Here is a 24,130-nt window from a genome sequence, read left to right as displayed (position 1 = left end):
AATAGATCCTCCTCCTCCACTTGCCAAATGGCTTCCTCTTCAAGGCCCTTCAGCAAACAGCCACAGCATGATTTTATGGCAGGGGTTCCCGACATCGTGCCCACAGGCACCATTGCTCTTGTTTTTCTTGGGGGCCCCCAAATGTTTTTAGAAAGTGGGTGGGACTAAGTTGGGCTTTTGCCAAGCGTGGTTTCTGCCTGGCCACTGGAGATTTGATTGGCTGTGTAGATTTTTTAAAACATTCGTTTTAGCAGAAGCAGCTTCCACAGTACAAGGATTTCCACTGTGTGACTGAAGCTGCCATTTTGTGACTGGCTCCACCTCCTGCATTAGCCATTTTGTGACTGCGCTCACCAGACTGTGTCAGAAGTCCAAATGTGCCCACTGGCTCAAAAAGGTTGGGGACCCCTGCTTTATGGGCAGGACTGACTTTCTACCACCAACAGGAAGTGTTTTGCACTTATATATTGTACATCTATTGGACCCCATGCAAGTATATCAGGGACCCTACATAGCTGCTGGAACCATATGCTGAAGGAGCAGAAAGGCAGGCAGAAGGATCCAAGCAGACATCAGTCGTTGGATAAGAGGAAACACCTTTACGAATGGACTTTTGACTTTCTAATTGTTCAGGATAAGTAACAAGCCGATTCTCTAATCTCTACATGAGACCATTTACACGAGGATGCTCAAGTGTAGGAAGATGCAATGTTAGCCAGGAAGAGTTTCACCTCTCCGCACAGAGCGGCCAGAGATAGCTCCTGAGAGAGTTTGTTAATCTGACAGAGCGTTCAGGGAGGCGAAGATGAGTAACCTAGTTGTAAACTACACAGCACATCTCTATCTGCACATGTTAAAGAGGGACTACAAGAGAAAAAAGACTGCCCTCCTTTGTCACTGGGGCTCAAATTGAATCTGGACAAGCAACGCTCTTAGCAATGCCCAGACTAGGATTACCAGTCTCCAGGTGATGGCTAGAGATCTCCCAGAATTACAACAGATTTCCAGGTGACAAAAATCCATTCCCCTGGAGAAAATGGCTGACTTGGAAGGTGGATTATATGGCATTAAACCAAGCTGAGTTCCCTCCCCTCCCCAAACCCTGCCCTCCACAGGCTCCACCCCCCCCCAAATCTCCAGGTACTTCCCAACATGGACCTGGCAACACTAGCCCAGATGGCGCTAAGCTGGCTGTATGCACCGTTTCTTGGCATCTTCTGCAGGCCTTGAGGCCTACAGGCTACAAGGGAAGTCAAATATTACCGTGGCAACTGGATGTATTCTACTCAGCTCTCCCCTAATAAGTGTTTGCCGGCTGGAACTGTCAGGAAGCAAATCTAGATGGGCCTAGCAGCTGTGGACAGAGGCTTTGCCTTGATGGCACAAAATATCAGAAATCAGAAAGCAGCTCTGCTTGCAGTTCTCAGCCCTAGAACCTTAATTTTTAAGTGTTATATTTTTAAATAGCCAGGAAGATCTGCTACATCAAGATTTCAAAACTGAGAGCACACTGTAGAACTTAAAAACATCTGTTTTTTACAGAATGTTGTGGAGATAGAATGGTATGAAGTAAAGAGGCATCTCATTATTGTTCGACAGAGCTGCAATATGTGGAACAAGAAACATTCCATTAAAACCAAAAGGGTGTTCCTTGGAGTAAGGAACATCTGGTAATTCTACCTTTAAAAGCTTCAGATGAATGTACTGGAAAACATTTAATCAAGGCTATTTTCTAGTCACACAGTTTAGTTAACCACCATATCTTAAATGGGAAAGCAATGTTGGTTTAAAGATACATAATTTTACAGAAACAAATTACCCTTGTAGTTTAGGAGATGGGGCTGGGTGCAATTACAAAGATAAGCTGTCCTCCCTACTATTAAGTAATGGGCATATGTAAACTAGCAGCATATAAAACTAGTTGCTTTAATTTAAATGGTGAATAAAGCATGCGTAATGCCAAATACCAAACTTGCAATCTTCTTGACTGCTGGCAAATCTGCATTAACGCAGGCGACATTAAGTTGGCAAGCAAATCTCGGGTGCATCCCTAAACACTCAAGAAATATAAAGAATTACTCTACTATTTTGTTGCAAGTCAGCACAACCCAAAGAAGAGAAACTTAATTTGACCCCTCACATTTTTGGAACACATCAGATTGTGTTCCAAATTGCAGCTTAATTCTGACAGCAGATTCCAACCCTTCTGAACTTTGGAGGGGGGGCAAACAGAAATATTGCAGGCGTTGTTCTTCCAAACCAAGAAACAAATCCATGTAATAAATAAACAAACATTGTGCAAGCTTTTGAGCTCAGGGCTCATTTCGAGGGGGAACGCGCAGTTCCACCAGTTCCCCAAAGAGGTCACATGACAGGTAGCCCCGCCCACCTGACTCTCGGCCATTTTGGGCCCGTTTCGGCCTGGATCGAGGCCAAAACGGCCCAGATAGGGCCTCTGATGGGTAGTGGATCACTCTCCTGCTCAGCAGCGGCCTGATCCTGACCATTTTGGGCCCCTTTTCAGCCATTTTCAGCCCCCTTTTTTGCCATTTTGGGCCCAATTTTTGCCCTGAATGGCCAGGATTGGGTCCAAAACAGCCAGGATAGGTGATGTCAGGGGTGTGGCATATGCAAATCAGTTATGCTAATGACACACTTCTGGTGATGTCAAGGGGCGTGGTATATGCTAATGAGTTGTGCTAATGAGTTATGCTAATGAGTTCCTCCAGCTCTTTTTCTACGAAATGACCCCTTTTTGAGCTTATCATAACTCTTCATCTATCTGGATGGTACTTTTTTTTTTTAATATGGAGGGGGAGCTACGGATTTTCCAGGTGAAGATTTTCAGACAGACCCCATCTTTTTAGCTGTTAACGGCCTCATAGACACTAGTTTAACTGCTGTAGGAGTTAATTTTTTTTTTAGTCCACCTTCCCACTGAAACTTAAGGAGGATGACAGCACTTGTATTCTTGTAAGAAGTATGAAAACAACAGGTCATCACATCTGAAAATAATGGAACCAGCAAGATATCTTTTCAGTTAAGCCCAAATGTTAAGACCCTATTGCTAAGACATATGCACACTAGAGGTGGGCACGAACTGAAATACGAACTGAAGCTTGTCACAGACCAGGCCCGTTCGTGGTTCATGAACCAGCAGTTTGTGGGAACTCATTTCTCACGAACTGTGAACAAATTTTAGTCCAGTTTGTTTGGTTCATATTTTGGTTCGTCGCTGCAGACAGCCTGGCACCAATCAATCAGTTTCCTTGGCAACAGGGAGATGGGCTCTCTGCAGACCTTCTGCTGACCCGGAAGTGACATTTTCACGAACCCGACAAACTGGTTCACGAACCGGGGCAAGTTTGTGAAAGTTTGTGGTTTGTGAAATGCGACGAACTACGAACCACATGGTTTGGAATTTTCCCGGTTCATGCCCATCTCTAATGCATATGTGTAAAATGAGTTAACACATGCAAATTAACTACACCTGAAGTTCAGCACAGATGGGTTTCTGGAACAGAGATAGCATCAGCTATTCCTGGATGCATCCATGCAGGCAATTTAACAACAACATGGGACCAAGCTGATTGACACTGGAAAAGGTAGAATGAAACTTCACACTGTACTGCAGAGACAGCAGGCCCAGTCCTCTGATACTCTTCTATGCTTAGCCAGGAACTACATATTTATTTTTTAAAGAAACCTACCTGGAAGATCCAGGGCAAAACTGAGATGGGTGCAATCAATACAACTTTTATTCTTTCTTGTTTTTGGAACCAAGTTCCTCCTGTGTCCATTAGACAAAACGCAGCAACTGGCAACTCCTGAAATCTTGTAACCTACTGGCTAACACGGCTGCAAGACTGCCACAAAACATATGACTGACAAATTCATCCATACGTAACACTGTAAACAGCTGGTTGCTATGGGTTTGAGAGGCAGGTGGGCAGGACGTAGAAAGGTGACAGAGAGAAGAAATGGCATTGGGGAGGGGATGGTGTAAGAGAAGGTGGAGAAAGAGTTAGACAAATGCAGTACAAATCAGGCAAGTGTACCCATTGACATTTCTGGGCTGGAGAAACTGATTAAGATCTACTCAGTTGTAAAGTAGGGTAGGTAGGTAGGTAAATTTATTGTATATGGTCATTGGCCTTTACAAAACAGAACATATATAGCAAATTTACATCCATAAAAACTGAATTGTAAAGTAGGGAGGGAAATTGCTTTTATAACATTTTTAAAACTCCAGACATTTCATAAAACGTGGTTGATGTGACTGATAAAGTTAACACAATTTTTTTTTAAAAAAAGAAACCGAGTTCTTAAGTATCACTGCCATGACCTGAGCTAAGACATTAGCAGACATTGATATCCTAAATAGTGTCCGAGTCACTGCAATATGAAAAATATTCAAACTTAAGGCTCAATTAAATAAATACATAAATAAAACACAACTCCACAGGACAAGCAACAGCTGCTAGCTGGAAAGATTACTGGATTGTAATTCTGGGAATTTATATAGGAACAGTTCATGGGATGGCATCAAGAACTCAAAGACTTTTTCACAACTGAAGTATCATAGATCAAGGCCCCATATGTACAACTGACTTAAACCCCTAAGAAAAACATGCATTTAGTACATGAACTCCCATCCTCTTCCCCCCCCCCACTCTTTCTACTAAACTGATTAATTAAATTAATACAAAGACAGTCTTGTTGGGAGCTCCCGCCTCCCCGCCTCTCTTTTTTTTTTTAAGCCAGCCAGGCAAACAGGAAACAAAGGGTTTAATTCTGTCTGGTTTCATGAAGGGTGCTGTATGTTATAGCCAGGTGCTGGAACCCAGCCAGATTCTTGGACCAGCAGCAATAAGGCTGTTAGACAGACCCCCCCCCCACACACACACACCATTTTTTTCAAACACACACACATATCCAAAAACACACACAATCAGCAAGAGAAGGCAGCCTGTGAACCAGCGACAAATACCAGCACAGCAGGGAACTGGCAGAGCAAATGGAGAGGAATATTAGCAAGCATTTAAAGACAAAACAAACAAAAGCAAAACATTGGAAACAGAAGAATGTGGCGTCTGCGGCCCTCTGCTAATCCTGGATCAAAATAGGATCTGCCACCAATTCAATGGCACGTCACATTTGTTCTGTAACTTGCAAACTGCCACTGCTGATTATTAAAACAATAACCGCTGGCTACTCTAATTTGCTTCTCTCCAGGAGGGTCTAACCCTAAACTAACAGCACTGAAAGAACTTCCATTCACACCTCAAGTTTTTCCATAAATGGAAAGTTAAAATGAACATTTGTTTCATATTTCACACACAACCATTTCAGATCCTTTAGGATCAGTCAGCATTCCTCTACATCAACGGCGATCCTTGGTGGACATGGAGAGATGTGCACGGGTATATATTTATATTTTAGAACTATTTTAAAAACAAGACTGAGAAATGCCCCGATGCATCGTTTAAGCTGGTCAGAAGGAAAGCTTTGAATTATACAATATTTGACTGATAAAGCATATTTGTGTAATGCATTTTTAATGTGCAAAGGCAGCCATGTTTAGTTGATGAATCAGTTTGATTAAAAAGGTGCCCCTAGGTAATTAGATGGTGCTTACAAAAACCTTGAATGAATCATGCCTTTCTCAGAAGAGGCATTCCTCTTTCTCCCCCAGTAGCCCTCCCTCCAAGCATACCATCTCAACCAGGGCTTTTTTTCTGGGAAAAGAGGTGGTGGAACTCAGTGGGTTGCCCTCGGAGAAAATAGTCACATGGCTGGTGGCCCCGCCCCCTGATCTCCAGACAGAGGGGAGTGTAGATTGTCCTTGGCGGCACAGAGGACAATCTAAACTCCCCTCTGTCTGGAGATCAGGGGGCAGGGCCACCAGCCATGTGACCATTTTCAAGAGGTTTCGGAACTCCGTTTCCCCACGTTCCAGCTGAAAAAAAGCCCTGATCTCAACATTTGTTCACACACCTCCTTCCTGCAGGACAGAGAGGTTTGTACATCGCTCCTGTCAGTGGCTTCTCCTACAAGCATAAGATTGTAGGAGCCTTCAGGGAAATCTACTGGGTCACTATCCTGCAGTTAGCACTGGGCTCTCTGCAGAGGTCTCTTAAGATGCCCCACCATGCCAACCCTATCCTCCTGTTTCATTTAATGGATCACCTTGAAACAGACGGTGAGGGCACATACAGCAGGGCCTCTGAAGAGAACCTTAATCTATGGATCAAGTTCATATGTAGAAAAGGAGGCTGTAAGGACTGCATCCTCTCGCATGAGCCTCTTCGTGAGATGTCCTCTACCTTCAATGATGAGGTAGATTGCAACCAGAGACACCTCAGGAACTCCCTGCCTTAAGAGATGCCTGCCATTCTTTTTTCACTACTGGCATTTAGATGACAAGTGCAAACAGTCTTATTTGTCTGACCATTTAATAACATTTGATTTATATACTGCCGTTCAGGACAACTTAACACCCACTCTGAGCAGTTTACAAAGTGTGTTATTATTATCCCCACAACAATAATCACCCTGTGAGGTGGGAGGGGCTGAGAGAGCTCGGAGAGAGCTGTGACTGACCCAAGTACACCTAGCTGGCTTCAAGAGGAAGAGCAGGGAATCAAACCCGGCTCTCCAGATTAGAGTCCTGCTGCTCTTAACCAATACACCAAACTGGCTGATTAATTTTTATGTTGTTGTTTGTTTTAATTGCTTATTAGATTGATTTTTATTGTTGGTTTTTAGGGATGAGCTTAGCTGCTTGGGCAATTGTCTGAACTGATAGGTGGAATATTCTCGGGGTTTTACTACATTGCTTTTATTCTATCTAGAATTTTTTCAGACATTAAAATGAAGACATTATTCCCTTTATCGAAATGCCTGCCTGAACAATTCTGTTCTTTGGATTGCGGTGCAAGCACCTTCCTGACCTTGTCAGACAGGCCATTCCTCCAGTCGGGGCCACACAAGAGAATTCCCAGATACAGGCAGGATGACTTTACCTACTTGGAGGACCATCAAAAGACCTGCAACGGTGTCATACAAGCAAAGCATATCAGGAGATATGATCCTGTTGATATGTGGGTCCCAAACCGTCCAGGTCAGGGCCCCAAACCATAAAGGATTTTAAAAGGAACCAAGGAACTAATTGGTAACCAATGGAACAACTGCAGAATTGAAGTTCTCTGAGCGCTCCATTTAGCTCCAGATAGTAACTGAGCTGTGATATTTTGTACCAGCTGAAGTTTGTCTTCAAGGGCAATAAAAAATAACACCTGTTGACGGTACTGCCAAGCCCACATACCAGCAATCCACGGCAGCAAGATTCCCCGGCACAAGCCAGAAACCACAATTTAAAGTATGATTGAATACAAGGGAACAAAATGTCTGGTACCTGCAGATAGCAGCAGGCATATCCGTCAACGTTTGTCAGATGAAAAATAGGTACATTTATATCAGGAGAAAATGGCTTCCCGTAGCGTAGTAAGAGTCTAGCACGAACAAGTACAATGAAAGCATTCTGAAAGCGTTGACATGTACATTTCTACACATGCCTAAAAAAGCCCTGCTCACCTTTTTTGTGCCTCTTTCTTTTTTTCCCCACAGCACAAGTCGATATTCCTCAAACAGATACGAATAGAAGGGCAAAATGATGCCCCTCCCAACCCATTAAAATACTTTTTCCTTTCCCTGCTGAGCCATGCTGAAGCCCGACAGCACAGTTCAGTAGGGAAACAGACAGCAAGGGGAAAAGTTGGTTTCTGAGCTCGCTGGGTGGGGAGAGCCAGCCAAAAATGCTCTTGCATCTACACTTTTCAGGGGGTATGTGATGCTTCCATAGAGGAAAGCATCACATAGCAGCAAGCAGAGCAAGAATACGGCATGTGGACACTGTTCCTACCCATTCCCACCCTGCTTGCTGCTGCCACCATGGGGTGGTGGCGGCATATTTTCACACTCCTGTATAGATGGAGGCCATACAAATTTGTGAATGGTTCACATTTCAACCTCTTTTTCCTCTATGGAAGCATCACATACCTCCCTTACCAGATTTTTCTTCCCTTTCCATTACCATGAATAGCTTGACATAGAGTCAATTTCTTTTTGTGTCCTTGACCCTTCCAGTGAATCTGACATGATCAAGAGACTGTGTTTTCTATGTCAGAGATGCTTCTTCGATTTATATTTTAAGTATTACAATGTGCGCCAGTGCTGGCATACCCACTCCTTTGGTGAAACGGACCAGATTTCCCCCCGAACTATAGTCTGAATTGGTGATGGTGGCAAAGTAGGTAAGCAACACCAAAGTTGAGTATATTTTCTTATTTAAATAATTTATATCCCATCGTTCCCCCAGAAGAATCTTTCAGAGCCGCTTACAAACAAGACCATACAATCTATACTAAATTCCCAGTTCACACACCATTGCCATCCATGACAAGATGGAACTACATCACAATCTCTTCACAGGGCAATATTGGCTGGCATCCAGGCAGGACTGAAGGGAGTTCCTGTACTTCCTGGAGCAGACATGGTAGCAGTTTAAGCAGGAAATGCATCATTCGTAAACAATGATAATGTGTACTTCCCAGCAGGAAAGCTTCCCAAAGTGTTCGTTAAAGTGGTTGAAAATGCACAACCTATTTCATCCTTAATGTTCTGGAACAAAAGTGCTGCATCACATTGCAAACCATGTTTCAAAAGCCCAAATATTAAGACTGGCTTATTGTAGAGCAAGATGTTCTGAAGAGAATGGGATGGGTGTGGGGAGTCCTGCTGCTCACATGAACATAATTGGGTTGCCTACAATGTAGCCTTGGAGTGACTGCATTTTTTTAAAAAGCACCAGAACTCATATAAGGTGGCACTAATTTCCAACAATTCCTCCTCGAGAACTTGGAAGTAGAAATGGGCACAAACCGGGAAAAACCCAAACCATGTGGTTCGTGGTTCATCAAATTTTACAAACCATGAACTTTCACAAACCTGCTCCTGGTTTGTGAACTGGTTCATTTGGTTCGTGAAAATGCCACATCCAGGTCAGAAAACCATCAGTTCCGGGTCAGCAGAAGGTCACTTCCGGACCAGCAGACGTTCACTTCCAGGTCAGCAGAAGGTCTGCAGGAAGTCCATCTCCTGTTGCCTAGGAAACTGATTGATTGGCACCAGGCTGTCTGCAGTGACGAACCAAAAAATGAACCAAACGAACCAGCCTAAAGTTCAGGACGGTTCGTCAGAAATGGGATCTGACAAACTGCTGGTTTGCGAACCACGAACCAGCCTGGTTCGTGCTTAATTTTGGTTCCTATTTTGGTTCGTGCCCATCTCTACTTGGAAGAACCCCCACAAAAGATGCCAGTACTCAGTAGCAGTGAGTACCACAACAAAACAGCCCTGCTTGTTTGCATTGTTTCTAATTTGTAATTCTAGCCCTATTGCGTTGCTTATTGACGTCTCATGCTATTGGATTGCATTTACTTACTATATAGTCTGCCTTCGTGTAATTTTCCTGTAGTCTCAGTGAAAAAGGCAAGTGTATTTTCGAAGGCTTTCACGGCCAGAGAACGATGGTTGTTGTGGGTTTTCCGGGCTGTATTGCCGTGGTCTTGGCATTGTAGTTCCTGACGTTTCGCCAGCAGCTGTGGCTGGCATCTTCAGAGGTGTAGCACCAAAAGACAGAGATCTCTCAGTGTCACAGTCAAAGTGACACAGAGATCTCTGTCTTTTGGTGCTACACCTCTGAAGATGCCAGTCACAGCTGCTGGCGAAACGTCAGAAACTACAATGCCAAGACCACGGCAATACAGCCCGGAAAACCCACAACAACCAAAAAGGCAAGTGTTTCACAGCTGCTCAAGTACTGTTTCTAGCTAGTTCAGAAAGTGGTTAGTCCTCTACACACAAATAAACGTGAATTTTTAAAATTATTTTATTAATTTATATCCGCTTCTCTTTCCAATGGGGTCCCAAAGCAGTTTCTCTTCTTATCCCCACAACAACCCTTCTTATCCCCACAACAACCCTGTGAGGTAGGTTAAGCTGAGAGCATGGGACTGGGCCAAGGTACCCAGCAAGCCTTCATGGCAGAGCAGGTGCTCAAACTTGGGTCTCCCAGATCTCTAGTCTAATAATTCAACAAACGCTAGCAATTACCGTGTTTATTTTCAAGGCATTTTACAAAAAAAGTATAGTAGAAGGGATTGCAAGCTACTAAAGATCTCTTACCATTTCCTGTTCCTAAACTGCAGATAAACATGAAACTGGGCACAACTTAAATTTGACTTTCTAAATTTCACACCTTTGCAAACACTGCTTTTGGAATGTGTTAGCTTTTCCTTTTTAAATGCAACTGGATGATTTTAAGGCAAAAAAGAAAAAAGAATCTGTTTGCTACATCCAATATGTTTATATGTGTATAAAAACTTAACTCTCCCTGTGAAGGCTGTCCACCATCCTGTTTTAAATGTGTATTAATAGAAATACACTGCTGTTTTAATGATGTTTTAATGTAGATGAATTTTTATTGTATTTTAATATGTTGTTATCCGCCCTGAGCCCACCCATGGGGAGGGCGGAATAGAAATTTGAAATAAATAAAATAAATAAAAATAAAATAAATATATTTCTTCCTCTACTCCCCCAAATCTCGAAATCAAACAGTATCCATAACTAGGAATATACAGGCTAATATTAAAGGAACTACAATTCAAATGTTGTCAAAGGAAGTCAAGTTAGAAGAATCTCTTGTAATTCCTTTCAGATCCAGTACTAAGTACAAAGGGTAAAAACTGATGCAAAATCTAACTGTGACCCCTTCATCTGAGGTATGAACCCAAACTTTGCAGTCTGACTAAAATATATACATACAAATGGAAGTCAAATACTGGATCAGCTCTCAGTTGTCTTCTACTTATGCCTCAGACAAGCTGTCTGCCTTTTTTAGCATGCATTTTGAAACAACATATATGTTTTTATATTTTCATTCATTTCCCCTCCCCCAAGATTCATGAACATTAAAAAACAGTTGTTAAGCTGCTCATGGAATGGACAGAGAGGTAGGAATGTGATGTAACAGGTACTAGCCAATAGGTGACCACCATAGTTAATTGTCTGACATGACGCACTGGAAACATGCAGCACCATTTCCACCCCAACCCCCAACCTGTTCCAGGACATAAAAATGTATATGCATCTTTTGAGTGTTCCAATATACATCCGTCATGCTTAAAAAGTGGTGTCTATGATTACACTGCCAGTCCTACCTGTGCTCCAGGAATGCAGAATGAACAAAAATTAAGGGGTGGGAGAAATCCCATACAAAACAAACATAGGTCGCTTCCACACATCCTTAATGAGACAGTCTGCTAACAGAACTTTGGCGGGTTATCTCACTAATTACATACGTCTTCGTTTCCCATGCGCGAGCAGGTCGTCATGATTCCAAGTTTTGAGCGTTTTTTGTGAAACTTGTTTTGTTCTGTTTTCATTTTTGATGCACCTTTTTCGCACGGTTATCTAATGTATCAATGCATCTGGAGGCTTTTTTGCGCTTCTGAAGTGCCCTCCCACAAATCTTTAACCCCTCCTCTTGCCATTACCCCTCCCACACAAGTGTCTGGCTCGCATGCGCAAGTATATGTCCTCCTCCCCCCTTTCTTTTTTTACTTTTTAAAACGGTCCTTGCACTATTACAGTGCAGTGCTTGCTACACTGGATCACTCAGCAATCAGACTATCAGTTTTGGAACAACATTGGGAACAGAATGCCATTTCTGATTTTATTTCAAACTAGCATTAAAGCCTGTTGTTTTGGAAAATATAAAAGCTCCTAACAGCGCTTCCACCCACCCGCACGCCTCTCCCCGCGGCATCAGTCAAGAGGGGGATGGGGAAGAGAACAGGGGCTCCCTCCTCCTCTGATCCCTCAGCCACCGCTTGGCTTGTGCCTGGCCCTCCTAAGACCCCCACGGAGGCAGCGGGGAGCACCACCCCCACTGCCATGGGACATTGGGAGGGCCTCGCCACTGCACTGAGCCTTCCCGCAGCATGAGCTGAGCTCTTGTTTTGCCCCCACTTGCTTCCTATCCCTGCATACTGCACCTCCGCGGGGATAAGGAGTGCTAGGGAACATGGTTTGCCTTTTATATAGTAGGACATGAAATTGTGTGATTGCACTACTCTACTGTTCGCATACTTATTAAACACTTTTGTATTTAAAACTTCGGAAAATCAATGGTAGAGAACGGAGTACTACACACGCCCAATTTCTACAGAAACTGAAAGACAGGACAATGATATAGCGCAATCCCGCATGCGCTAAAAAAAAAAAAGTAAAGTTGGGCGGGACTACACCCACATCATTTGTGACGAGGTGCAGAAAGAACGCGCTTTCTGTTTTGAGACCTTCTTTCCTTCCACTACAAACACACACAAGAAACGCACAAGGATGCTCCATATGGAAGGTGAGTTATGAAAGTTGGGAAGACTCGGCTTCAGGACAGAGAAAGCTCGGGAAAAAAGGAACATGCGGAAGCGACCATACTATGGAAAGAGAGATCATCTTGCATTGCAGGTGCTGCTTCTCAACAACTCATGGAAGAAGCTGACTCTGTTTTCACTTTTAAAAAATAAAGAGATGGTGACTTTTAAAAAGATCAAACTGGGATGGCTTTTTCTTCTGGCTAACTAGCAGTGCAGAACAACTCCCATCCCCTACAGAGAAAGCTTCCCGACAGAATCCTTGCAATTGACTTAAGCCTAAAATGAAAAGGCCCCCCATCTGCAGGAGGCAGTGTGTGTACAGTATTCATCTCTGTTCTATTTGAGGTAATAGGCCTGCCCTCTAAAGAGAGCTCTGCCTCGTGCCAAATTTTGCAACAATACAACCGACTCTGCAAAAGGAACTCCCACCCGAGCTGAGCCTTCCAAACTCGTGGCACACGGGGACCTCAACTTGACAAGTGAAGGAGATCATAGACCAGAGATTATGCACTAAGCCCCTCTAAGGGTACAATTAATTCTGAGTGAAAAGGCTTCTGTAATTCACACAGAGATAACAGCAGATTTTCCCCAGTAATATCAGCCTGGAAATTCTGTCTCTGTATAGCAAAATCCAAACATAAATTGTTACAGGAAAACAATAAGATGACCTACCTTGAGATAACCTTGGCTACCTTCCAGGTGTTCTACCAGCTCAGCTACTAAGCCAGATTGTTCACTTAACTACCCCCTGGTGAAATAGCTTTATTTGGGGCTTTTAGCATACATATTCCCATCGGATTCTCCATCTCCGCAGCTTTGAGATGGGGGATGGAGGGGAGGGGGGAAGAGAAAGATCAGTGCCTTGACTGCTTCCCTATCTAGAACAAGATATTTGAAGCTATCCAGGCTGAGGCTGGCGAGGAATTATTCCGCATGATACAAAACCATACATGTAGCTGGGAGAAAAAGGAGGCCATTCGCATCATAAAATATAGTTTTTGGCAGTCACCTTTTCCTAACAGAAAGAAACATTATTAAATTGTTGAATTGTCCCCCAAGAGAGATGGCAGCAATCCCATTGTTAAAAGTCAAAGTCCACTTTGAGTTACACAGCCCAATAAAAAGCCAGTACAGATTATCCTGAATTTTTTTTCCTAACCAGTTCTGCTCTGAGATCCCTAGAGACCGTCCCCAAAATCAGTCCTTTACAGCTTTGCTTCTAAGTTTTGCCGTCCCGTGCTTTCCCCAAACCTGAGACAAAACTGCAAGAATTTCCACAGGAACGATCTCATTGATTCAAATTATGACTATACTTCATTTGCATCACTGATTCCTGATCTCATTCATTAGTCACAATGAGGCAGCAAGATTTGGCACAAGGCTTTGTACCCTTGGGGATGTCTTCTGGAATCATTCCTGCAGACACATATAATGTATGAGGATGTATCATCTTTAAAATGAACCATCCATACATCTTTCCAAAAGACAATCCTGTGAAGTAGTTTTGTTTTGTTGTTTTTCGACCAGCTTCAACAAAGAGGATTATCTTTATTTATTTTGTTCATTCTGTTTATCAGATGCCTTGCTACACAGGATGCTCAAGGTGACATATAAAAATATCTAAACAAACAAAGAGGCAACCCCTGTGTGATATACGATCAAAAATGAAGGGGAAACTCCTAACAGGGCAATAAATTAATAGTCAACTCCAATAAATATCAAAAGACAAATTACAAATATATATATATATATATATATATATATATATATATATATATATATATATATATAAAATATTTTCTGTTTCTTTAAACAGAAAAGTGCTAACTGCTCAAAGAGACAAGTAAAGTTAGAAATATGAATTATTAATACTACACAATAAATATATCAAAAACAATTCACCAAGTTCACAAATTCACAAATAATTATATATGTCTGTCTTTTGCAGAAATATGGCCGTTCTTGGGAAAAGTTCATAAACACAATTGATGATGGAAATGGAATGAGTTTGTTTTGAATGGTATATAGCAAGACAGATAATGAATGTTTTATACTAGTGAGTATTATATTTACAATCTCTATTATATCTGCAGAAATATATAAATAATTTGTCAGCCCTTGAAAAAGTAGTACACAAAACTATAAGCATTGCTGGCATCGGAATCGTCAGACGGGGACGTGGTGGGCACTTTGCACTTCTCCGTTGTGCCTGGATATAACAACGAAACATCATTACTGCATTGTTATATAACATCATTTTTGGATGAAATTTGCAAAGATAGTCTTGTGAAGATTGATTTTATCTTACAGAACTGGTTAGATTCTTTATGAGTATTGTATTAACGGACTATTATGAATTCAGTGGAATGGTACCTTTAAATGGAATTGTACAGCCATCAATTTGTGAACTTGGTGAATTGTTTTTGATATATTTATTGTGTAGTATTACTAATTCATATTTCTAACTTTACTTGTCACTTTGAGCACTTAGCACTTTACTATTTAAAAAAACAAATATATACATATACTTTATATATATATATATATATATATATATATATATATATATATATATACTATAGTATATAAATATATAAGTATAGTATGCCATACATACTATATAACTATATAACTATATATAACTCTATATATCTATACATCTAATATATAATATATAATATATATACATATATACACACACACATATTTATACATATTTTTGTAATTTATATACTTCATATATTTTTATATATAAAATATATAAACTATTTTTGTAATTTGTCTTTTGACATTTATTGGAATTGACTATATATTCATTTACTCCCTGTTAGAGGAGTTTCTCCTTCATTTTTGATGACATATAAAAATATGACAGAACGATAATAAAACATTTAAATATATAACCCATACCACAACAACATCAGACAAAAGGTTGTATCACATATATATTTATATCTAAATGAAGGAAGGAATTATGGCAAAAGCCATAGCAAGGTACAAAAGAAAGCCATTGTAAAGCACAAGGCTGAGTACTGATATGACACGGTCTTAAGACCCCACTTTTTTCCCTTTCTTTTTTAACTTTTGTAACATGAAGAGAACTCATGAAGTGTTCTGATGAGTTCAAAAGCTTCCACAAAGTTCTCTGCCATTTCATATGGTCCTAATAATTTATGGATTTGCACAAATTTTGTTTCTTGTACTGAAACCGAAACGGAGAACCTGGGTTCAAATCTCTGCTCAGCCATGAAATGAACTTCAGCTGCCTGTACACCCAACATTATGCATGTTTGGAATGCTATAAGAAACTGAAGTCTGGGAACCAGAAAACCAAATTTCTTTAAAGCAAATTTACCTGGGCATGCCCCCACCTCCCCTCCCCCCAAAAAACTAGTTTCAGAATTAGCTAAGGGATTATGATCTTAGTTAAAAGTCAATAAAAAATCCCATCTAAAGCAACCAAAAGATGGTGGGTGAACAACTCTACTACATTCTCTTTTGTGCTTCTCTCTTGGATGGAGTTTCTCAAAAGGGAGACACACTGCTGCCCTTTGCAGAAAAATTTTCCTGAATACTTAATTATTTTCCCAGAAAGCCACCTAACATGTAGATTTTTATAAAAAATTAAAATATCTCTAAGCCTGTCTTCTTTCCAGATAACTTGGACCAAAGGTGAGCAACAGAATAAAAACTATATAAGCTACACAAAGTTTATTAAATCACTCAGCTCCCCCAAAAACCCTTACAAGTAACACGCATAAGAAACTCTTGCCCCTCCTCCAACCAAAAAGCTACAAAAGGCTCCAAAGACTCTTTAAAAAGTAGGTCTGACTCACAACTCTTATGAAAACTGTAAGAAATACGAGGCCTTCTTTTTTCTGGGGCGGGAACAGCTATCAAGAAAGTATTGGACAGCAGCAAAATGCACCCTTGCATGATAACCAATATGCACCACTGTGTTGACTAAAATTGCCACATAGCTTCATATCAGAAGAGACAGTGCATCAAATTCGTAGACCCCGGGTCATGAAAGGCTATACAGGAGAAGCCCCAGTGCCTTGATTTGGGTCCTGAAACATACAGGCGGCCAACGCAACAATTGTAAAATGGAGACAATGGCTGTTTTCAAAAGTTTTTAAAATAGTGTGATACCTAGAATTACCCTTTGTAAGAACTTCTGTTAAGTACATGAGACTGCATGCCATGCTCCAAAAATTGCTGCCTCAGGCCACCATCTTGCCTCACCAGCTATGGAAGGAAGAGACAGCAACCTCCACAGCAATAGAACCCCAGAAAGGTCTGGGACTGAAGACTTTGGTCAGTTTTTTTCCTTTCTCCCCCTATCCTACCCAGTGCCCCGGAAGAAGAGCCAAGAGGAAGAGCAGCAATTTAGCCTCACTGCAGTCCCCATTATTTTTTCCTCCATTTTGTTATAAATGCTGTAAACAAGCCCATTGAAGTTGCAGGTGGATAGCCATGTTAGTCTGTAGCAGTAGAACAAAATTCAAATCCAGCAGCACCTTGAAAACCTACCACATTTTCCAGGGTATAATCTTTTGTAAGACAAAGCACACTTTATCAGATACAAAATAAGTATATGACAAAGAGAACTCTGACTCACAAAAGCTTATAGCCTGGAAAGTTTTGTAGGTCTTTAGGTCTGTAGCTGCTGGACTCAAACTTTGTTCTATAACAGTTGTGCATTCTAAATTCTACAGCAACACACATCATCCCCCTTAGCTGTGCTGTCCTGAACAGAAACCTAACATATGCCAAACCAAAGAAGGAAAATTTGGCTATTTCTGTTCCCAGAACTACTTAAGAACACAAATCCCAAAAATTTAAAAAAATCTTATAAAGGGCATTGAGTGAAGGCATAGCAGACTGAGGAGGAAATTCTCTGTCCTAAAGGAGCATGGGTGGTGGTGGAGAGTCCTAATTAGAGATGGACATGAACTGGGAAAATTCCAAACTGTGTGGTTCGTGATTTGTCGTGTTTCACGAACCACGAACTTTCACTTACTTGCCCTGGTTCACAAACCAGTTCGTTTGGTTCGTGAAAACGTCACTTCCAGGGCAGCAGAATGTCTGCAGAAAGCTCATCCCCCCTCCCCATGGCCTAGGAAACTGATTGATTGGCACCAGGCTGTCTGCAGTGATGAACCGAAAAACAAACTAAATGAACCAGCCTAAAGTTCATGGTGGTTCATCAGAAATAGGCTCTGATGAACCACCATTTCATGAACCATGAACCAGTTACGAACTTTGGTTCGTATTTCAGTTTGTGCCCATCTTTAGTCCTAATACATCCCTTGGTGTTTGCTACTGAAGTGACAGCACAACTAAGAATATTGTTAGCCCATCAGGTCCCTAGCTGTGCTATTACCTTATTACATTTTTAAAAGCAACTAAATACTCCAAATGTGACCAGAAAGAACACCATTAGAAAGATCTAATCCTTGGATGCAAGTTTAATACCCAGAGATAGCAAACACACAAGATTTCCAGAGTAAAATGTGTGACAGGTTAAGCCCATTAAGATTGATATCTGCCTGTATTTCTTTTGCTGCTGTTGCCTTGTGCCCATGCCATTGGATAATGACAGCTTAGACTCTTACAGGAAAAATAACCCACCAATACTGTTTATTAAATTTGCTCTCTACTGTCAAGATGCTCTGATTTACAGCATGTTTGCTTAGATCCAAATAGCTTTCGCATTCACTTTGTACTACACATTTGCCAAAAGTACCCTCTTCCATCACACGAACAATTTCAAAAGTGCATTTTAAATGCTATTTTTAAAAACGCTTAAATGGCCCAGCAAACAAAATGCCTTTCAGCCCAGCACATGAACAGGAAAACTGCTCAGCTGACAAAACGTTCCACTTAATTTTTTATGCTGCTAAATTAATTGCCGCAGTTAGAGATGCTGGATCCGTCACTAAGATATAAAGAAACCAATTTCTGCTCAAATGCATTAAAAGACTTTTCCGGGCACTTTTCCGTACGAGCAGGATCACAGTGACAAGATAATGCTACAAAAAAATGAAGTTGTTAATATATTTACCAGGCAATATTTTTTTCCCTACTCTGCTTGCAGCAGGTGACTCTTTTATAAGAATAAATACAGAAAGGTTCTGATGAAGTACAGCCATGCTCTCCTAAAGTATAATGACCACAACATGTGCAGATCTCACTTGCATTGGTGGAAGCACTGTGGAAGACAGAAGCATTCCGTTGTGCAGGTAAAGCCAGAGGTTATTTTTCATCATTTCCCCCCCTGTGGCAGCTGTGGAATGCCTTCCCCCAAGAAGTGTGCTTATTACATTAGATTACACTTTCTCAACAGTGTATTTTATGGCAACTTTTTGCTGACTCAGAATGCTGTAAGACAGACTGCTTTCAGTTGAACTCAGTTTGCTGTTTTCATACACAGAGCACAGGAGGAGAAGCTGGGCACGGAGAAGCGTTTTTGTAATTTGTTTGCACAGTCGAAGTTTTCCCCTGGATTTTCCAGATAGTTTTGTAAACAAAATAGCTCCCAGTTAAGCACAACACAAGAGTCCCCTTCTCTCCCTGCTTTTCGCAGGTTGGTGAAGAAGTTTTCTATTTCTTCTCACAGCTGGGGCGATGATGTTCAAGGGCGAGTCTGGTGCTGTTGCTTTTCTTGTTTAGGTTGAACTGTGTTTTTCCAGTGTTTGCTTTTATATATTTAAAATGTTTAACTGTTTAATAAAGTCTGTTTTGGATATCAAAAACAGTGAAGAGAAAGCAAATAATCTGCTAAAAAGAGAGTTTGCAGGGCTGTAAAGAGGAGGAGCCAGACATTCAACCGAGTGACTTGGGCTGACTGGAGTTGGGCTTGCCCTCTCAACTGAGAGGGAGAATGTGAAGGAATTAACAGCAACAACAACATGACTTACTTCAGGAACTGCACTGACAAAACACAGGCAGAGGAATATTGAGTCAGTACAACCTGGGTACAGACTGTTTTGCAGTTTGGTGCAGTGAGCAGTAGGACTCTAATCTGGAGAGCCGAGTTTGATTCCCCACTCCTCCGCTTGAAGCCAGCTGAGTGACCTTGGGTCAGTCACAGCTTCTCAGAGCTTTCTCAATCCCACCCACCTCATAGGGTGATTATTGTGTGGATAATAACACATTTTGTAAACTGCTCTGAGTGTGGCATTAATAACATTCGATTTATATATCACCCTTCAGGACAACTTAATGCCCACTCAGAGTGGTTTACAAAGTATGTCATTATTATCCCCATAACAAAATACCCTGTGAGGTGGGTGGGGCTGAGAGAGCTCCAGAGAGCTGTGACTAGCCCAAGGTCACCCAGCTGGCTTTGAGTGGAGGAGTGAGGAATCAAACCTAGCTCTCCAGATTAGAGTCCCACACTCTTAACCACTATACCAAACTGGCTAAGTTGTCCTGAAGGGCGGTACATAAATCAAATGTTGTTATTGTTGCTGTTGTTATACATGTGGCCAGCAAATTGAACAGGCAAGGTTACCACCTGGGTGAACTATAGGAAGTTTTTGATTACCTTGGGAAAGAGGTATGGAATATTGTATCATCTGGGGAAATGACCAGAAATGCTATATCTATTCCCCACATTCAGTTCTTACTTCAGTTTCATTTCAAATACAGTCTAGATCATATCGGTGAGCCAAGGCAACTAGCATGCCACAATGAAGGGGTTTTCCAAACAGCCAGAAGAGAACAGCAGTTACTAGTACTACAAACATACATGTAGTATTTCCACTCAGCCTTTCTTCTGCAAACACACCAAGCTGCCTTCTATGAGTCTGACCTATTAAGTTCAGTATCATCTACTCTGATTGGCCACAGCTCTCCAGGGTCGCAGGTCAAGGCCATCCATATCACCTGCTACCTGGATATGTCAGAGGTTGAAGGGACCTTCTGCATACAAGACAGACGACTCTGCCTCTGAGCCACAGCCTTTCCCTTGTGTAGCTGCTGTCTCAACTTACACCTACCTCACATAACCCAACTCAATCATGCCACTCTGAACTGCTGCAGGAGTTGGAAAGAGAGTATGATTTGGGTGCTGAAAGGAGTCAGGAAGTCCAACCTGAATGACGAGGATATTCAAGACTCACACGGGGAAAACTGGGATACCGCACCAATATGGCAAGTCATCAGTTGTGCAATTACATGCACAGGGTTTGGATTGCCCAGGAATCTAATGAAAATCTTGGTGTCCAAATGGAAGGATTTTTTTTTCTTATTGGTGTTTCAGGGTCACCACTGCAAATAATATTGGAGTAACAGTTCTGTTGCATGAGACTGAAGCAACACGACAGGACTGTTGGTCTGCTTGTGGCGATCGCCCAAACCGCCAATCATCCAGAAAGCTCTTGGTAAGCTTCTTTAGATGCTTATGTTGATTGGACAGCAAGATAACTGTTGGGGGGGGGGGAGCTTGCAAAAGAAAGCATAATAATGCAACACAATTGTTGACATTAGACACCAGCTAATTGATCTGACAAACATTTGTCAGTCAATGACCTATTATTTGACCATGGTCAAATATTTTCTGAAGCCATGAAGAATACCAGTGTGAGGGTAGCAGCATACCTTAAAGGGAAAAGCATATCTTTCCCCTTTAATTTAATTAAAAGTGTCATCTCTTGAGATGGGTTTTTTTACCCGCAACCTGCCCCCTAATTCCTGCAACAGACAGAGAAGACCTAGCAGTATAGCAAAGTATTTCCTGTAGACCACGTAGTATATTACCACAGGCCTCCATAGCCAGGAATGCAATCAGTCATCAATGATAAAGGTAACTGACTAGGGCTGCCTATATAAATTCACTGGAGTGTAGAATAGCAAAAAAGTTTCAAGGTCATTTTTACTTTTTTACCACAACAGTTACCTAATATGTTTTTTTCAAATTTTGCATGAATGTTAAATGATGAATAAAACTATCTACATTGTTTGAATAAAGTTTATGAGTTTTAAAAAACCTAACTGCTATTTTGATGAGTCAAATGTCAACATAATACCCCCCGCCCCACAAACTCAGGAAACTCTCAAGCATTTGAACACAAAGACATGTTAGGGTGGAGTTTTGTAGCTGAGCTCTCAGGTTTTTTAGCTTAAAAAACAGATGATTGAGGAAGCGGAGATTGGATCAGGACCACAATGGTGGTTATGTAGTTTACTGACTGAAACCAGCCCACCACCACCCCTAGTTGGTAACCCTGGCAGAAAAGACAACAAAGTGCATGCGTTCTTTCCTGACCTGGACTAACTACAGCACAGGGAGCCAATTTTAATCAGGAAAACAGGGCATGTGTGGTAGCAGTGGGGAGAATTATACCTCCTCCTAACACAGAGCCATATACTTGAATCAAATCTTCCCTGGAAGATACTTTCCAGTTTCAAAGAGCACACTGGGAGATGCAATTACAAGTCTACAGTGTAACATGTAGTTTGATCTTAAAAATTAATTTGTGTTGGATCGGGCTATGAAATACACATATGAAGCCTTGTATCTGATAGAAACATATATGCGATTCTGCATTGTATGTCTGCGCTGACACAAGTGGCACAAAATGTTTAGTACAAGGATCAAAGGGGGTGTTTTTGGTGCCAGGTGGAAATGGTTTGCATTTTCTGGTTTAAAGATTTTCTGGTTTAAAGTTACCAGAGGACAAAGGTCTGTGTCAGTTTGGAACTTTTGAAATGGAGGAGAGCTTAGAAAATGGCAGCTCTTCCCACCAAAAACCCAAACACTCAAGGACTCAGAAAAGATTAGCAGAAGAGACAAAAGCTTTCTTTTCTATCAATTTTTGAACAGTCCCTGTGCAAAGAAATGGAGGGGGGGAATTAACAGCTTGAAACAAAAAAAGAAAATTATATATAAAAGTTCTCCGCAGAAAGATACAAAGCGACTTCACAGAGTTTTATAGGGCGCATAAATTAGGACGGGATGTCGTTCTTTGTACAAACCGAGGTGCTTGCTTTCCCGTTCAGATTTATTGCTCGGGAGCATTAAAATGTCTAAAACAGTTTACATACACCATCACAGTGGGAATTTGCTTGGGGATAAGGGAGCTTGTAATTGCAATTCTGAAACTAGCCCTATAAGCTTGAAGTAGTGTTTAAAAACATTTTAAGGGCTTTATAAAGCTATAAAGTGCCTTCCAACAAACCTAAAAGTAATATATCTTTTAAAAAGAAAGAGAGAGAGAGAGACTAATCTTCCAACAAACTGCAGACATGGGATTGTACACCACTGATCATTATAATACACAGTTCTCGTAAATAATACTGTTGAAATGAAATATAATTTTTGAAGGGATTAAGGGAATTATCTCCAAGAGAGAGGCAGACAGAAAAGAGTATTCTAGTTTGGTGGGTGGTTCTCTACACTGTTTTTCAGAAATACAAGGCACATGTGTTCTGCCTAGTTCTACGCAATTGCTAGCTGTAGGAAGCGAACCGTTTTATTTCGGGAATAGGCCAAGGTTTCACACTTTTCAGGACCTCATCAAAAGCAACAAATGGAAAGCATTTTCCTATAGGAAACAGCATGGAAATGATCAGGCATGAGGATCCCACCTTATGGAGGTGCAGCATGACAGACACCTACCAACTGAGTTTGGATATTATCCCTCAAGCAGAAATGCTTTTCGTGTAGGAAGTTGGTCAGGTTTGAGTTGGCCCTCCATCTGGACCATGTGGTGGTTGTAGTCTATTTGCTTTAGATCCTCCACTTTTCTTATCTGTAATTTGGAAACCAGGGCAAAAGCGTTGGTTTGTGTGGCAAATGCACCCTATTAAACCAGAACAAATTGCAAATAAATAGCCTTTTTAACATCCTGCTTGAAATGTATTTACCTGGCTGCTGAATGCAATGTTCCTTTGATTTCCTGCACAGTTTTACAATGTTATTGTGGATGTAAGACTAGATCCTGAAAATGTTTCCGTGTTTAATCATGGTTATTTGGGATTATCTCTGATAGAAAGAGACTAAGAGAGTCACCAGTTTAGCCACCGTAACACCAAGTGAGCAACTGGGAATATTCAGAGGGTTTAACTACTCAATGTGGAAGGGGTTTTGTACAAGATAACTTCTTTCAATGCTTCATTATGTCTGAGACTCAAATCCCTAAACTTGTTTACAAAATCTGGCTCCCCATCACTGTGAATCAACCTCTCCACCAACACACACATAAAATCTTTTAAAATGTGGCAGCACACAGCAAAAACAACATAGACAGGGTAGAATAAGGACCAAAAGGTCACTTAGAAGGCAGTCAGAAACAGAATACTATATACAAGGCCCAAACTCATCCCATCCATCAATCCACTCACATTAATTGCTACTCCCTCTGCAGAGAAGAGGTGCCCCGTGCACACCAGATCTACCACTGGACACAGCAAGCTAGGCTGAAGCCTTAATTCATAAACAGAAAACATCTTATGGAGGGTGGAATTGTGTAGTTCAAGGAAGGAACATTCCCATGCAAGAATCATTCCTACAGAGAAATGAGCATTTTGCCCTGAGGCCGCCATACTTACAACAACAACAACAACAACAACAACAACAACAACATTCGATTTATATACCGCCCTTCAGAACAACTTAA

The 24,130-nt window shown here is 41.3% G+C and overlaps 1 protein-coding gene across 1 annotated transcript in view; it reads right to left on the bottom strand.

The window, feature by feature from the left end:
- PKNOX2 (PBX/knotted 1 homeobox 2) overlaps positions 1–23,156 on the bottom strand; it is a 370,783-nt gene extending 347,627 nt beyond the window's left edge. The window contains exon 1 of the mRNA XM_054997769.1: positions 23,100–23,156. The gene's annotated coding sequence lies outside the window, so the exon portion shown is untranslated. The remainder of the gene's footprint in view (positions 1–23,099) is intronic.
- Positions 23,157–24,130: the final 974 nt, after the last annotated feature.

The sequence above is a fragment of the Eublepharis macularius genome, chromosome 14 (assembly GCF_028583425.1).
Source record: "Eublepharis macularius isolate TG4126 chromosome 14, MPM_Emac_v1.0, whole genome shotgun sequence".
NCBI classification, from domain to species: Eukaryota; Metazoa; Chordata; class Lepidosauria; order Squamata; family Eublepharidae; genus Eublepharis; species Eublepharis macularius.
The sequence above is the reverse complement of the archived record's forward strand: the minus strand, read 5'-3'. Positions and strand labels throughout refer to the sequence as shown.